Genomic DNA, 15,614 nt, shown 5'->3' with positions numbered 1-15,614 from the left:
TGTGATTGCTATGATTGGTATCACTTACATCTTTTGTCAAACAATCAAGTCCAAAAAGTCCCAAAAATATTAAATTTGTAGTCTCCAAAATTATCATTCTCATCAAATTATCAGTCTAAAACAATGGGACAGCTCTGTTTTTTCTAGTCTAGAAATAGTGAGATCGCTTTGTTTGTGTCCTCTGTTATTCTATCCGAAAATGACGAGAACCTCTATTTTTTGCGAAGGGTGCTTCACTAGCTAGGAAATATTATATCATGTGCATTCATATTGGGGGGTTTAATATCCTAAAAATGAGGGTGCAATATAATGCATATCGGTGAAAATACGGGGGTTTTTAATTCCGGCTATGAAAAAATACAATATTTGGTGAAAATAGGGGGGCTTTTAATCTAGGCTATGTATTGGGAGGAGGTAACAAAAAAGGAGTTTAGGGAAATATTTTTTGAAAATAGAGGGATTCTTCAGTATTCCATGGACACACATGTTATAACCTAGGCTTACTAAGTGAAGCTGCCATAATTTTTACCAGTTTATAAATAGAAGGATCGTTGTTTGTGTCCTTTATTGGTCTATCTGAAAATGGCGGGAACATTATTTTTGTTAGTCTAGAAATAAAAGGAATGCTCTATCTGTGTCCTCAGTTAGTCTATTTGAAAATGATGGGAACACTCTATTTTTGCCACTTTAGAAATAGTGAGATTGCTCGTTACCTGTGTTAGTTTTACTAGTTGATTGTAATAGCAGGATTGCTCTATTTATAATTTGTTAGTTAATAGAAACCTCAAGATCGCTGGTTGAAATGATGAGTTTGCCTTTGAAATGGTGGGATTTCTCTGACAACTAGCGAGAATGCTTTTTATCTTGTTATTCTACCCAATTTTTCTCAAAATCTAGTCTCTATTATGTTATCACGAGTTTACTAGTTATCCAAGCTTGATTCACATTTGCTTGCATTGTTATTATCACCTATCAAGGTCTTGACTTCATCATCTTGATTATCTTAGTTTTCAAGTCATTATCTTGGTCATCACTTCAATTTTGTGTTGTTACTATCATCACTCTATATCCTTTGTGAGTTTTTGTTATCACCATCTTATCATTATCATACTTTGTTCCTAAAGTCAAGAATTGATCTTTCAGTCAAAATTAGATCTTTATTCCAATCATTAAACTTTTCCAAGTTCATCAAATCAAATCAAATCAAATATTTTTATTATATTTGGTCTCACATCCAAAATTGCAAATCTATATCTTGTCTCAGCGACTATTATCACTAGTTGTTTTGACTATATTGAGTTTAGACTCTAGTTTACATCATTGTGGTCTTGTTACTTCAAGCTAGAGGTCTAGTCCATAGTTCATCCTATTGCTTGAGTGTATCCTCTTCAGTAGCTTTGAAGTTGCATTGTTCAAATCAGATTTATCTATTTGCAATTCGAGTACCAAATCATCATAATCAGTCAATATGTCCATCCTTTTGTTGATTTATCAATTAATCCAAATCTTTAACTTTAGCTTAGTTCATGCCTGTCATTACTTGATCTTGGTCTAGGCAAGAAATGGAACAAAAATCTTCATAGTTAGGAGTAGGGACATCTAATCCATAATTGAATCCCAATGTGGGTGTTAACCCCATTATATCATAAAATGTCTCTGTCACTTTTGATCACTTTTGATCCACTTAATCCAGTAGTCATTGAATAAACCATGATTAATCAACCAGATGGAATTGACATTCCAACTAATCTTGTTGATCAATTTATTTTAAATCCAAACAATGCTCAAATGATAGATGAAACCATTGAAAAACACAAACACATATTCTTTGCTAATATGGCTGCCCAAGGTTTGACCATTGCATCACCCGATACACCTGTAACTGTTAATCTCAAGGGCCATCTCAACAATAGATACCTTTACAACAACCCTTGTCAGTACCACTTTCAGTTCAAGCTTTGGCAACACCATCACAACAAAATATCCTGCCCGCATCTATAGAATTGCCACCTTTAGATGCATTGGCAATACATTATCAACCTTTCTACAAAGCTTCAACATGTCCCATATCATTTAGAGCCTCAGGAGGAGTCATCTATAATGCACCCACCAATATGCCATCTATGCAACTCACTACTTCAATTCCCATGGTTGCTCAAATTCCCATGACTTCTATCGTAGTGCATACGACCCCTTTCATTAATCTAGTTACAAGACCAATAAATTTGCCTTCTACATAGATACCACCTTGGACCATAGGTATGCAGGTTACCCTCCATCCTTTGGTACATAGTTCATGACTGGAAGCATGAGTTATGTAGCACTGACATCATATGTGAGTCTACCTATACAAGAACCTCAAGTGACTATACCACCTATTGTCTCACAACCATGACTCAATTATTTGCAAGCACCATATTCATCTAATATTCTTCCAAATGTACAACAAATGCCAGGTGGTATTCCTCATAATCTTCCATCATATAGTACTTGATAACCCAATATATCTCATCCAAGTTATGTTGGAGGTAGTTATATACAATGTAGTATGCCTCAAATTTAACAACCTCAGAATATGCAGTATCAACAACAATACATTCCTTCACAATAAAATGTGGCCAAAACACCACTCTATCAACCAGCTACACCTTCTCTTGAGCCATTTCCAATCAATACTGAATGGGAGGAGATGAAAGAAACTCTCAAAACCCTACAAGATTAATTTTGAGAAAGTTTTCAAATTTGATGAGCTTTGTTCATTTCTGTTTGATAAGTCAATAACATAACTACCATTCCCCAAACATTTTGAAATACTGAAATTTACTAAGTATCAAGGGAAAGGTGATCCACGCCATCACATCAAGGAATTTTGCATGGCCTGTTAAGAAGTTGCATATTGTGATAATTATCTCGTACGACTCTTCCCTAAGAGTATTAGTGGCTCATCTGTAGAATGGTTTTCCAAGTTACCATTTGGTGTCATCACCACATTTGCAGACTTATCAGAGAGATTTGCGACCCATTATCATTACAATGTGGAAAAGGATATTTCCATGCTTGATCTTTGCCAGGCTAAAAAAAGAGGAAGTGAGAATCTTTTGGATTATATTCAAAGATGGAGGGCCCTTGCTGGTTGTGTTCCTTGTATAGTACTTGACACTCAATTGGTTCCAATATTCATCAGTAATCTACACCCAAAGCTGGCATATCATATTCACTTAAATTATGCAGCCACATTCAAAGATATCATGACCAAAGAGCCATTAGTTGAACAAATTTTAATTGAAGAGGGAATCATCAAGCTTTACAAATAATCTTATGATAAACCAAGTGGTGATGGGCAAAGATATTGGAACAAAAATAAGACTATTGTAGGAGATGGAGTTACCAATTCTAAAATAGTTCAAATGGTTGTGGCTGCCAAGTCACCACATGTACAAACATATTCTAATCAACAATCATATGCCAACCCATCATCAACAATACATGTTAACTCAATGCCTCAGACTTATCATAATCCTCAAATGACATAAAATGTACAAACTAATCTTACCAATGCCATCACCATTTCTCAAGCTCCTCCTCGACAGAAAAACTTACAATAATCCATGATGTTAGTTCACACCCATGGGGGAACCCTTGGATGTCATCTTCAAATGCATGGAGTAGAATAATACAGTTGTGTATCCACAAAAAATACCATTTGATGAGTCTAAACCCAAGCTTGATTGGTATAAGGAAAATGAATACTGTTCTTATCATTGTGTCAATGATCATGCGGCAAACAAGTACATGAATCTTAAGTGCATCTAGTCCAAGATCTTATTGATCAAGGAAAAATTGATGTTGATCCTACCACATGAAAGTCACCCAATGCAAATTTAGGCAATGTATAAAGATTCTCTTCCCAAGCATCAAGGAGAAGAAAGAACGTCCAATGTTGGTCAGAGTCATACCACCAATAAAATCAATTATAACAAGGTGCCATTCAATTATGGTCCTTCAATAGGTTTTATTACTCAGGTAGAAGATAATGTTAATATGATTCATGTCAAAAGAGTTGATATTTAATGTGCTAAAACTACCAGAAGAGCTCGCATGATAGTTCTTGGAGTTCCACCTCCTACTCCACCTCCACTTCTTGTGTCATCACAATAATATTCTTGAACATTTAGGGAAGAACCCTACAAATATCTCTATTTTAGACTTGTTAAAAGCTTCACCTACTCATTAGGAGATTTTTAATCATGCATTGCATGAAACGCATGTGCCTAACAACATAGATACAATGTAATTACAAGCTTTAGTAGCACATTTATCTGCCACATACCATATTAGTTTCACACAATCAGATGCCATGGTTCCTAATCCCAATCATATTCGTCTACTTAATATTGAGGCTGGTTATCAAGCAATACAAAGTAAAGTGAGTTCTGATTGATAATGGTTCTGCCCTAAATATTTGTACATTGAAATTTGTTACACAAGTAGGGTATACTGTCATGGATTTGTACAATATATGCATCACTATCAAAGCATATGATAATTCAAAGAGAAGTTTAGTGGGGATGATTGATCTTCCAATTCAGGTGGGCCCAGTAACATAGGATACTCTTTGCCATGCCATTGATCTTGACCTTTCGTTCAATATCCTTCTTGGTCGCCCATGGATTCATACCACGCAGGCCGTGTCATCTACCTATCACTAATGTTTAAAGTTTATATACCAAGTTTGTGAAATTACTATTTGAGGTGACACTCAACCATTTGAGTATTGTCCTACTCTTGAAGCATCTTCCTCATATTCCCATAATTTCCTAGGTATTAATGTTGGAATTCCTCAAACTACTCCATTGTCCTCATATGTTGACCCTGGATCCATACTCACTGCTCCTAAGGAAAAAGATTCCATTTCATCTGCCTTTTCCCATCTCAAGATCAATGACACTGGTTGTGGTGAATATGCTCTAGAAGGGACCTTGGAAGTGGGTGCATTACCTTTAGATCCTCATAGCCATGGGAAAATACCAAAGAGAAGAATAAGAAAGAATCTGTGGTCAGAATCTATGGTTCTACTACATTCCAATCTCATGGTGAAATTAATAATGAAGTCATAGAAGGAGATATTAATCAGTGGCTCTTCAAAGATGTTACTGAAGACAATGATACCTGCCTTAATCACTTCAAAGAAAAATACCCAGTAGCACACAAATTGGCTACTAAGAAATGAGATTATCAAGGTGGAGGATTAGAACAAGAAGAACATGGAATTAGAAGACTTGTTGATCCAGTTATAATTATTCATCATCAAGGGATTGGTTTTGGACGTGCTTCTCATGAAGCCTCAACTTTGGCAGGCACTTCTAGAAATAATGAAAATATTTCAGTTGACATCGAAGACAAACCTGAGTAGTTTGTCAAACAAGCGTATGATGATATAGATATATTCTCATCATTTAGCACATCCATCCTTTTTGACACATCCATTCTCTTAATTATCCTTTCCCTTTGCCATCCCTAACTCATTGATAGAGATCAAATTGTTGTACATCTTGATAGAGATGAAATTGTTGTACATCTTGATACATTCCATAGTGATGACATGCTCTTGCAATTCTTGGGAGCAACTAAGTGTGCACCATATTATCATCCAATCCTAAATATAGTATACCAGTTGGATTTTCTCAAGGCTATTTTGGGGAAGAGAGGATCCTTAATTGCAAAAGTGAAAAAGAATTGAAAAATCAATTATCTACAGGTGAAAACCTTTCTAAGGCACCTATAGATTCAAAAAAGTAAAAACAAAGGGTGTATCTTTTGTTGAAAAGCTCTCTAAGGTGCTAGAAGATGAGGATTACCTTCTTCCTCTGATTGACATACAAGTTCCTACTATATCTCCAATTTTCATTGATGAAACAAGAGAAGTTAATTTGGGAAATATAAAAATCCCCAGATTAATTATGTGGCAGCATCTTTATTTGATGAAGAGTTCCAATTTTTCCTTCAGATTCTTCACGAATGGCCTATCAACTTTGTGCAGTCTTATGCCGACATGCTTGGGCTTGATCTTGAGCTTGTCATACATCATCTAATTGTTGATCCAAATTTTAAACTTGTTAAACAAAATCTTTGAAAGATGCACCGCAGATTGCATTATTGGTCAAAGTAGAATTGGAATTGTTAGAAGTCAAATTTATTCGACCAATTTATTATTCAAAATGGATTTCTAACATGGTGTCTATTTTTAAACCTAATGGAGCTATCCAAGTTTGTACAAATTTTAGAGACCTCAACAAAGCATGCCCCAAAGATGATTTTCCACTTCCTAACATTGATATCCTAGTTGATTTGACAAGAATACATGAAATGATTTCCCTTATGGATTGTTTTTCAGGTTATAACCAGATAAAAATTGTAGAGGATGATCAGAATAAAACAACCTTTACTAATCCTTGGGGCACTTTTTGTTATCAAGTCATGCCTTTAGGTCTCAAGAACGCTGGTGCTACCTACCAATGTGCTATGATAGTAATATTCCATGATCTCATGCATAAAATATTGGAGGATTATGTAGATTTAGTTGAAGAGATTTTTGAACATCTGACTAAGTACAAGTTGCACCTCAATCCTAAAAAGTGTGTGTTTGGAGTTACATCAGGTAAACTCCTAGGTTTCATACTTTCTGGGTGTGGCACAGAGGTTGATCCTAAGAAATTCAAGGAAATTCTAAAAATGCCTCCTCCTAAAACATTGAAGAATCTACGTAGTCTCCAAGGAAAGCTACAATCTGTCAGATGCTTTATACCTTAGCTAGCTAGATAAATGTCAAGCATTTTGAAATCTTCTCAAAAAAGGTACAAAGTTCAAGTGGGGTGCTTAGTGTCAGTAAGCATTTGATAGAATAAAATAATATCTAGCTCATTCTCTAGTGTCTATGCCACTAATTCCAGGAAGACTATTCCTCTTATATATCTCAGTTACTCTAGTTGCAGTGGGGGCAGTCCTTGCCCAACATGATGATAAAGGGAAAGAATGTGCCATTTACTACATCAGCCAAAACTTGGTAGGATATGAGCTCAATTAATCACCTATGGAAAAACCATGTCTAGTTGTTGTATTTTGTTCACAAAAGCTTCGACATTACATGCTAAGTCATTTAGTTAAGCTTATCTATAAGATTCATCCTTTGAAGTACCTGTTATAAAAAACAACTCTTACCGATCGTATGGCTAATGGGTCATGTTTCTCAATGAGTTCAATATTCAATATGTAGACAAAAAGGCTATTAAAGGACAAGTAATTGTAGATCAATTAGAAAAAACACCCCTGATAGATACTCATCCTTTAATTGCACAATTTCCAGATGAGTATGTTTGTACAGTTGCAATGCAAACTCCATGGAAACTTTATTTTGATGGTTCACATACACAGAATGGATCAGAGGTAGGTTTCTTATTTGTCATGCCACATGCGGATATTATTCCTAAATATTTCAAGTTGTCTTTATCATGTACTAATAACATTGCTGAGTATGAAGGCCTTATCACTGGTCTCAAAATAGCTATACAATAGAATATTGTAGATATTCTTGCTTATGGGGATTCATAATTGGTTGTCAAACATGTAAATCATGAGTACCAAAATAAGGATGTTAAGTTGTTACCATATAAAAGAATGGTTGATGACCTCAATAAGAGATTTAAACACATTACCTTTGATCAAATCCCCAGAGAACAAAACAAGGCAGTTGATGCAATGGCCACTATTGGTTCGTTAATGGCAATGGAGTCAGATAGTCCGAAATATAAGTTCTTTGTCGAACAACTTCTCCAGCTATATTTTGAGACATCACGTTCAAATATGGTGAGCAACATTGTTGATCCCCAATCACCCTGGTATCATTATATTCATGCCTATCTTAAAGATAACACTCTTCCACCCAACATATCCTGAAATGATTGTCGTAACCTCATTCGCTAATGTGCCCAATTTACAATTATAGGAGATAATCTAATATCATCAGAGCTATCATGACATCCTCGCTAGATTTATAGATTCAAATGAAGCTAATATTGTGATGAAAGAAGTGCACTCTGGAACTTGTGGTACTCGTATGAGTGGATATGTTCTTGCCAAACAACTTTTAAGAGTGGGATATTATTGGCCCATAATGGAGCATAATTGATGTGAGTTTGTTAAGAAATGTCTACCCTGTCAGCAACATTTTACTTAATCCATGTTCTAGCACAAGATTTGAAACGTATCATAACACCATGGCCATTTTCTACATGGGGCCTTGATCTAGTTGGTAAAATCCATCCTCCTTCTTTAGATGGACATAAGTTTATCATTATAGCTACCGAGTATTTGACCGAGTGGGTTGAAGCCATTACCCTTACTCTTACCACTGGTGTCCAAGTTTCCAAATTTATCTTATACCACATTCCTTGCCGCTACAGAGTTCCCTCTACTATTATTACCGACAATGGAAGACCATTTAAAAACTAACAAATTTATGATCTTTGTTCCACATTTCATATCCAACACCATTGGTCTACCCCATATTATGTTAGATAATTGATTAATCCCAAAGACACTGAGAGGGGGGGTGAATCAGTGCCAAACTGGTGAATGAAAGAGTTAAACTTATTTGCAATTCTGTAACTGAGATTAATATGTCGGTAAGCAAATAATAATGCAACAAGGAGAAATAAAGGAATCAACATCGATGCACACCATAACACAAATATTTTGGCGAGGAAACCCAGTAAGGGAAAAACCTCAGTAGGATTTGTGACCCACAATATTTATTTATTGACCATATGAATAAATATTACTTAGTACAAAAGGGGCCTGCACATGCACGAAGGCCAACTACCTAGAGCTCACTACTCAAAAACAAAAGTGGAGTCTCACTGACTACAACATCACACTAATGTAAACATAAAATGAACTCTTACAACTTGCATCAAAATGCTGAATGAGTTTGTTGTTGTGCTCTATCTTATACCGGCTCTGCCTCTACCAAAAACCCTAGCCGGTATGCTATCAAATGATTCTGCTTATACAGAATAGTCTTTGCTCCACTCTGCTTCTTATTTGCTCCAGAATAAACACATCAAAATGCATATACCACTATTTGCTATCATATCCTATCTTATCTCATATTATCGCTTTCATACATTTCAAATGACCTACAAGAGCTAATAAATATATGAGTCTTTACAATACAACATGTTGGCCATACAATTATAATTTATATTACAATTCATTTCGCATAAACAATAATATTGCCAAGTCGGCCTGGAATGCCGGTATAATCTTCTGTCAGTGTAAACTGGATGCCGATGCGAATAAGCCTTGTTTTATTTGCTGGTGTTGGTAGGTGAAGTCTATTTCCAGTCAAACCAGTGGAACCTTATTGCCATCAATGATAACATCCACCTTTCTCATCTGAGTATATAATGCCAACAATCTCCCCCTTTGGCATTGATGGCAACACTCGTGAGAAAAATTAAAAAATGTGAATCTAAAATTGTGAGTGCTCCCCCTAAGCAAATGACCTGTTCATCTTCTGCATACGTTACTCCATGCCTTACTCAATAAATTTTTCTCACTATACCACTCCCCCTTTAGCATCAATGACAAAGGATGTCAAAAATTTTCAAAAAAAAATTCAAAAATTTACTTAGAACCATGAAGCCTGTTGTGTACAACTTGAAAAATATCTGCAAGAACTAAGTTCAGACCTTGCATGAACTTCGTACTATTGATAATTAAAGTTTCTATTTTCTTGATCATCCCAATAAGATAGTGCATTTGTTGTTCCGATGATCTATCTCCTTAAATTGTAGCCTTTAATAGTGCATACCGGTGAGTGATTAGATTGTCCAGTCTTGGACCAAGCTTATTCTTCAACTTCCTAGTTTTCATTTTTCAGTCTTGCCTTTTCTTTTTCAAGATTTACAATCTTTTTCTCATATATAGCCATCTCCTGTTCTATGACTGATGTTAGTTCCGAAGAACCAATTATGTCATTCGTAATATCATCAATTTCCTTTTGAGTTTTTCTAATCTAATCATCAATATCTTCTGTTAGTTGATGTGGTTTACAAGCTTCCCGATATAATTCTTTATACTCTAAAATGGTAGAATTCAATGCCGGTAGAAGTGTATCAATCTGTTGAGTACATTCCTTTATTGTTTTACTAAAGAATACTTCCTTTTCTTTATTAACTTTTTCATGAATATTCTTCTCATTTATTTTGTCTAATGTCTAAATGTTAGTAGAAATGAATTTGGACAATGTGTCCAATTTACCTATCAAGCCAACAATATGATCTACCTTGCACTCTGGTGCAATCATTTGCAAAGTTGGTAGGGAATCATTGATAGTCTTAAATGTTAAGGCATTACACTTCGTTATTTTATTTATAGAATCCAAAATTACTTCTATGACAGTTGTTGGTCTAAAATCCATAATTGAAGTACCGGGAGAGGTGCTAGTTTCTGCATTATCTTTCTTCTCTTCTCTTGATTTCTTTGACCCTTCCTTTGTTTTCTGTTCAGCTATCTTAATCTCTTCCTCTTCCTCATTCTCATTCTTTTGCTTTAGCGGTTGAGATGCTATCTGTTCTTTTGCTTTATCTACCGGTATCTCAACATCAATGACCTTTGTAGTATCTATATGTATGTCATCATTATTTATATCCCGCTGAGTGTCAACTGCCTTTACTGGTAAGTCAAAAAACTCAATATTTATAGATTCTGATTTCTTCTCCTCAAAACATTCTTTATCCACAACTTTATTTGCATCATCAACAATTATTTTATCAATATCAATATTTAAAGGAGTGTCACTGGGCTGTCCTTACCAATTTATGGAATAGAGGTATCATCCATTATAATCTTGATGTCCTGAGTGTCAACCTTCATTGGGAATAGAATGTTTGACTCGGGATCAATGACATTTGTTTCTTTTTCTTCCTCTGATGTGTTTTTTGTGGGCTGATTCAGTACTTCTGCTCGTGCCTCTGCTGCTACTGGTGGGGTGTCCTGAGCCGACGGTGGTAAGTTATCTTTTATTTTTAAGTTAGGAACACTGCCAACTTTATTATTCCCTTTATCTCCTTTTTGATATACCTTAGTAAAAGATTTATCAACTTTTTGTCTTTCTTTTTCTTCTCTTTTCTCTTTCTCCACAAAGAAAATATCCCATTTGTCTGTTGTTTGACCTGCAATTTCCTTTATCCTGTCGGCCGTGAGGCTTACTTATCGGTGACCACTTACAAAAATAGTTGTGTTAGCTTCTACTATCAATTCATCTATTTCTTGTCTAGACTTAGCTGGATGAACAACCAACAGTGCTTCAACCTTCAATTTCTTATCCAATTCCTTGATGAACATTCTTTTTGCCTCAAGTCTTAGATATAAGTCATTGGGGAGAAAACCAATGACTTCAATAAGAACTTTCTTATATATATCTAAATACAAGATTATGCTTTCTTCAATAGTGTTCTTATCTGAATCATTAAAAGAATGATAAAACTTACTGACATTGCTGAGATTACCATCCTGAGTTATTTCATTAACGAGCTCTTCTGGGGAAAGTGTATCAAATATATTTGGTGTCAGTTGTTTCTGTGCAATAAATATATTTGGTGTCAGTTGCTTCTGTGCAATCTTCTTCTTTGGACCACTAGGCTCTCTCACAACCTGTTCTTTCTTCCTAAGTGTCCTTGTCTTCTTAGGTGATGGAGCAAGTGCCGATTGAGATTTTCTCTTCTTCCTATCCACCCTTTTAAATTCCATAGCTTTGTCACTATCAGTCTCATATGAGGTAACAATAGGGGAAACATGTGTTACTGGTTGCTGGTCAGACTTTCTTTCTTTTATGCTTGCAACAACATCACTCAGTTGTTCAAGTTTCAATAATCCCTTTGTAACATCTTCAACAAATTTTGTAGCATCTTTCAATGTTTTATCCCTTTTCTTTCTTTTCTTCTGGATAGAAACATCTTTCTCTATGGTTTCAGCAGTGCCAAAAATATTCTCAGTAGGTTCCAATGGGGCATCTAGAAGTCTCTTGGCATAAGTTTCTAGAATGTTGGTGTCCACTTCATATCCCATTTCTATTACCCAAACAGTTCTAGGTGTGAGAAATTCCATCCATACAAAGCATATCAATTTGTCATACTTATCAACAATACTCTGAGGGATTCTTTCCCTTTGCTTCAATCTTGCTTGAAAGTTTTTGAAGTATCCCCAAACCTACTTGTTTCTTTCTGAACCCATGCCGGAAGTTTCCTCTTTAATTTGTTTTCCAATAGAAATATCATAGGCAAAGTCTCTATGGCCTATACCGGGAATCTCCTTTGAGAAGTATAGCACCAAACATACAAGTAAATTCCCAAATTTGAATTTTCCCTTTTTATCACCCTTGATTTTGTCCAGGTTATCTATCAATTCATCTTTTAACCATTCACAAAGATCAATTTTTGTATTATTCTTTACAAAATTTAACCTTTTTTGTGTATGCAACCTTGTAACCAATAACCATGCTTGCATATTTAACATTGCCATCAGTTATGTCACTTACCCTGAGGGATTTGTTATCAGATGTAGCGCCGTTTAGATTCACAACACCTTTGTTTGGAATTTTCTTCTTCTTCTGAGGCCTTGTGCCGGTAGAGGGTAAACCTATAACAACTTTAATAGCTTCCTTGGTGATTTTTAAGACAAAGTCAAGCCATAATAATTCACCGTGAACTCTACTTAAAACCTATCAAATAGTTTAATCTTTGAATTTAGGCATATAAATGATGTTTACTAACCCTAAATCTTCCACAATCTTATGTTCAGGTTTGATTACACGTTGGTTGTTTGTGATGACTTCCATAAACATGTTGTTTATCTTTTCAGACCCTAAATCTTCAATATTACAGTGAATGTATGCCCTAGGGTCTTCTGCAAATGCGACTCCCTTCAATTTTTTTGAAAATGCTCCAATAGAGTCTTCCATCTTAGCTATCTTAGGAATTATCTTAAAAAATAGCCTAGGATGTTTGATATTGTCCACAACAGTAGGGTTTTCTATGAATTCATGATCAAAAGATGAAGAAGCCATGACGTAAAATAAATACCTTTTTCTGTTGAATGCAAGTGTAAACCTTGGATGCCCTAGAAAATCTTTGCTTCTTTGCTTCTTGAATGTTGGTGCTGTACTTCTATGCTCTTCGAATGCTTGAATTCTTGGTGAGTCGAAATGATAAATTTCAATACTTTATAGCCAAAAATTTAACTAACAACCACATTAAATGCTTTGCTGGTTAAGTGAATTTATATTGTAACTCAACATATGTGTCGGTAAAGAAGGATTATGACTTTACCATCATCCGAGGGAAAAAATGCATGATCTTCAATTAGTTGCCTTACCCCTAAGGATTATTCCTTAGTTGGATGAAGAATTTCCTGCCGGTGCAGGATTGCTTTGTTCTGCCAGTGCAAAGCTAGATTCATGATTTCTTTGATTTGTCTTCTTGACCCATTGTTTAGAGAATTATTGCTTGATTTCATTCACCTTTTCCTTGCCTTTGACATTAGATCCTCTGTTGTTTGCCGGTACATTATTTCTTCTGTAAAATCTTGCAATATGCCCAATCTTGTTGCATGCATAACAAGTCACATTGTTTCTTTGAATAGCTTTTCCATAACCTTGCCCGGTTTGAGTTCTGCATTGATTAGATAAATGTCCAAATCTACCACAAGCCTAGCATTTTACATTCATTCTACAATCATTTGATTGATGACCATATTTATTGCATTTGGAACATTGATTGGTAAATGAGTTTGTATTCTGATTATTCCTATATCTGCATTGATTTTCTCTATGACCAATTTGTTGCAATTAAAACATTTTCCATTGAATTTATAAGAATTAGGTTGACTTACCAGTTTGTTGTGATCATGATTATTTGCGATTCCAAAACTTTCTTGATGTTCAAATCCAAGTCCAATTGTATCTTTATCAGGTCTTTGATTTTTTACCATATCATCAAGCTTGGCTGAGCTCTTTTTGAATTTGTCTTTGTATTCATTTGTAGTGACCAACTCACTTTCCAGAGTGCTAAGTTGTCTCATAGGTTCCTCTTTGTCATGTTGCATTTGAATCAACTCTGTTTTAAACATATCATTTTCATGACTAAGCCTTATAGATTCATTTGATCTTTCATTAAGTCATCCGGTCAAATATTTCTGATTCTTCTTTCTATCTTCAATATCCTTACATAATCTCATGGTTAAATCTTGCATCTCATTCTTCATGGTAATATTCTCTTGTCTCAGTTTCTCTGCAATATCTCTGAGAGTTTCTCTTTCTTCATCATCTTGTTTTTGCAATTGCACATGTAATTATTTTCTCTTATTCTATGCCATGGCTAGGTTTTCTTGAAGTGCTTTGATGAATTCTCGAGCAGATCTAAGTTCTTCTTCCAGTTTGATATTCTTTACTTTTTCTGCATCAAAATCTTCAAGATCCCCTTCTAACAATTGTCTAAAACTTTCCATTGGTACCGGTTCCAAAATCTTCCTCAAGCTGTTAGGCTTCTGCAAATAAAGGTCTAGGCTCTGATACCAATTGTTAGATAATTGATTAATCCCAAAGACATTGAGAGGGGGGGTGAATCAATATCAAATTGGTGAATAAAAGATTTAAACTTATTTGCAATTATGTAACTGAGATTAATATGCCGCTAAGAAAATAATAATGCAACAAGGAGAAATAAAGGAATCAACATCAATTCACACCATAACACAAATATTTTGGTGAGGAAACCCAGTAAGGGAAAAGTGGGATTCGTGACCCATAATATTTACTCATTCACCATATGAATAAATATTATTTATTACAAAGGGGGCCTGCACATGCAGGAAGGCCAACTGTCTAGAGCTCACTGCTCAACAACAAAAGTGGAGTCTCATTGACTACAACATCACACTGATGTAAACATAAAATGAACCCTTACAACTTGCATCAAAATACTAGATGAGTTTGCTATTGTGCTCTGTCTTATACTGGTTTTACCTCTACCAAAAACCCTAGTCGGTATGCTGTCAAATGATTCTTCTTATACAAAATAGTCTTTGCTTTGCTCTGCTTCTTATTCATTCCAAAATAAACACATCAAAATGCATATACAACTATTCTTTATCATATCCTATCTTATCTCATTTTACCGCTTTCATACATTTCAAATGACCTATAAGAGCTCATAAATATATGAGTCTTTACAATACAACATGTCAACCATACAATTATGATTTACATTACAATTCATTTCACATAAACAATACTATTGCCAAGTCGGCCTGAAATGCTGATATAATCTTCTACCGGTGTAAACTGGATGTCGGTGTGAATAAGCCTTGTTGTATCTGTCGATGTTGGTAGGTGAAGTCTATTTCCGGTTGAACCTGTGGAACCTTGTTGCCATCAATGAAAACATCCACCTTTATCATCTGAGTGTATAATGCCAACATATTACCCATAAGGTAATGGCCAGGCTGAGGCAACTAATAAAACCTTGCTATGTATCCTGAAAAAGGTTGTCAATGAA

The sequence above is a fragment of the Cryptomeria japonica genome, chromosome 1 (assembly GCF_030272615.1).
Source record: "Cryptomeria japonica chromosome 1, Sugi_1.0, whole genome shotgun sequence".
NCBI lineage: Eukaryota > Viridiplantae > Streptophyta > Pinopsida > Cupressales > Cupressaceae > Cryptomeria > Cryptomeria japonica.
The sequence above is the reverse complement of the archived record's forward strand: the minus strand, read 5'-3'. Positions refer to the sequence as shown.